Genomic DNA, 3524 nt, shown 5'->3' on the forward strand with positions numbered 1-3524 from the left:
CAACCATCATATAAATGTAATTACACAAAATATATAAAAAACCTCCAGGTCCATTCAAATAGTTTTTTTTTTGTCTGTTGTATTATTTAATTTCTCATGAGTGTTGAAACTGAGAAGACATTTATAGCCCTTGCCATCATCCCCTCTTATCGCAAATATTCCAGTACTTTAGCACTGGAATGGTTTGTTCAAGGTCACAATAACTTCACTGGCCACCCACAGTATGAGAGAGGATGTCTGAGAGTATGGGAGAGTTTTAAGTCGAACAGACTTACGGTACATTAATAAATCCTTCACTGGACATCCACACTAAAGTAAAGTGCAGCAGGCTACTTTACACAAACTGAGGCACACGACAAGTTAGGAGTGAATTTCACTCTGTCCAAGTCCTGCCTCTGTTCTTATCTTTGCACCTGCAATAATGTTTAAGCTCTGAGACAGAGAGCTGTTGTTCTGCTGGGTTTTTTTTAGGCAGCAATGTTTGTAAGCGGTGGGAGTGTGTGGCAGTTACAGCAGCTGTGCTACACGGCACCTTGAACTCAAACCTCAAATGGGCCGAGGAAGTCCACAAAGAAGAGGAATCTGTTATGAAGATATGGCTCATGTATCAAGGCCAGGGGTTCAATGCCGCAAGTCAAGGGAACAGTGGACAGCGAGAGAGCCACACACGGAGAAGGCAGAGAGCAGATACAGCAACTATTATAGCTTTAAAATCATTTTTAAAATCTATTTTTAATCATTAGGCTACTTTAAAAAAGGGTAATGCCTGTCACAGTACTGAATGTGCTCGATTCCAAATTTCAATGATAACCAAGTTTCTAATCATGATTATATTATTATGGCTTAATTCTGTGCACATTAAGAACATCAAAACGGTGATAAAAAAACAGGCCAGGTTTCTTGGGAATTTCAAGAGTCTATGGCTTCAACTGATCACTGGATGGCGCTGTAATCCACCAAAAGCAAGAAGCAGGTCACAAAAACACCTACACACATTGTATACTTGCATACTCTCACAGTTGCTGCAAAATACAGCATATATTCTGTATGCGTAATCATACCAAAATGAACAGTTTAATGCGTGGAATAACTTATCCCACAATACATGACCTTTCAGTTCCAGTGTGATGGATGTTTCTGAAATATTATCAGCCGTGATTAACACCTCTTTCTTGACTCGATGTTTCTTTGGACTGCCAAATGTTAAGGCATTTTTACACAAGCGGGATCAATACATTTTAATTTCTTAGATTAAAACTGGATACTCGATAAATAAAACGTGCAATTTCATAAGGTTATTTGACAACAATGTTGCATATACTGTATGGGAATTCTCCTACTTGGTGACAATCCTTTTCACTAACGATTTAAAAATATATTTCGTTGGAATTACTTATAATTATTTACAATAAAGGCCCTTTTACAACAAAAAGTGAAAGCCTCAGGCTGAAGGAAAAGCAGGCCTGTACAGTAGAGGACATTCAACACTCTTAAAATAAAAATAATAAAAATGACACAAATATGGTTTGTCTAAAGTTATTTTTGCTTACAAGTGTGGTTGAATTGGATCTTCGAAGGTCAGCAGCAAATAGGCTACATGGGTTAATAAAGTGAGATTAAAAAGCCTACATGAAGTATATTTGTATTATTTAAATGCATTTATTGCTGGTTTTCGTAATAGTCGCAGTTTGCATTTTATGGTTTTTAATTCATTTTGTGGAATGCTGAATCTGTTTTTGTGCAAGTGGTGTCAGTTAATAAATGGGAGTGGCAAGCAGCAGAACTTGATTTCACCAAAGTACAACATGTTACTGGACCAGCATCTGAAAACAACATTCCGATCAACCAATCAGATTTAAGGGACAAGTGTACAGTTTATGTCAAGTTTGAGCTTTTGGATCTGAAAATGTCAAATAAGCATATGAACTGAACCCCACAAAGCTCCCATACTTGTCTTCATTGTCAAAGATCACAAACAACACACAATAAATCAGTAAAAGAAAAAAACTCTTTTATTCTTTAATACCATATATAATGCAACAATTGCATATCTTTGGCAAAAATAAACTGTATAAACCTTTTATTAACAGAGGTTAGCTTACAAAATCAAAAATCAGGTTCAGACTGCCACAAACATGGCAGACGAACATGACAAAATTGATGGGAAGTGGCAACTCAGCTAGTGGACCATATCTTAATAATAATAATTAATATTAATAACAATAATAATTAATAGGCAGCTGTTTTCAGAATTGGCCTCAAATTCTAAAACTACTGCTCGGTCCCCCTCCCTGCATTAATACTTGCATTCTGTAGTAGCACTATGTACAGCTGGGAGGGGAGGAATTGGCAGCCATGGTTAAAGTGACAGGGAAAGAGCTTCACAAGGATAGGCAGTTTTATAATAATCAACTCAAACAAGAAGTTCTGGTTTGCCAGTGTAAGGGGGCAAGTGGCAGTTATAGTTCACAATTTCACATGCTTGGGTATATAAAATCCTAATGTAGCCTCAAACAAACACTTAAAAACCCAATCATAAACAAACAACCTAAAGGTCCGGGACCACAGGGTACACACAGCCAGGCGAATTTTGTGAGCAGCAACTTTGGCGATCTCAAAGGGGAAAAAAAAAAAAAAAAAAAAGTACGGCCGGGAGTCCAGAGTAACACAGTTCTCACTTCACATCCGGTTGGATATTCTATCACCTTTAACTCATTAAATATAATGTCCACTCTCCCCAGCTTCAGTTCCTGTGATCCTTTCTCCCATGATCAGCACCATCCGCGAGCCGCAGTGATGGGAGAATGTCTGTCTCAGCTTGCAGACGTGTTTATTGTGCAGTTCACATTGTCTCTGGTTTCCTCTCATGCCCTGGGAACTCTCTGGAGGTCTCAAAAGCAGCAGTGGAAAGAGGCGGTCCACACAGCACCCCCTACTGGAGGCTTCGTCACACATTTTGAACCAAGAAAAAGACGATAAAGACCCGATTCAGGTAGAGTTGACGCTCTTGCCAATAAAAAGTCAAGGAGCAGGAAGAGAGGAGAGTGTTATAATAGAGGTAAAGAGGTTCTTGTTTTGATTGGCCGCTATTTAGTACGCTCCAAAAGCAGGCAGTATGCGCATGGGCAATGATTTAATCAAGTCAGTGAGTGCACGTGGAATAGCACAACACCTGGTTATACAGATCGCTAGCTTCTGAGAAACACTGAGGCTGATGGGCATGCAACAAAAAGCGGTTTCTTTCAAGCAGTTCTCCAGTCATAGTAGTCAGGATGGGGATGCAAAACTGATCCAATCAGGATGCACGGGAGGAGTCACATGGTTTTGACATCATAACTGCGGCAGCAAAAGGCTCCCAGGGGCATGCCGTCACACCACCACCACACGATATATAAACCAGCAGTACAAAAATAAAATAACTACAGGTATTTAGGTCGACTAATTATTGCATTTCTTCTTTTGTATCATGTTTATATTATGATCCAAAATCAATGGCACTTTCAAAAATCTTTTTTCTTTTTTAT

The sequence above is a fragment of the Rhinichthys klamathensis genome, unplaced genomic scaffold (assembly GCF_029890125.1).
Source record: "Rhinichthys klamathensis goyatoka isolate OS25496 unplaced genomic scaffold, OSU_Roscu_1.1 h1tg000121l_1, whole genome shotgun sequence".
Lineage (NCBI taxonomy): Eukaryota > Metazoa > Chordata > Actinopteri > Cypriniformes > Leuciscidae > Rhinichthys > Rhinichthys klamathensis.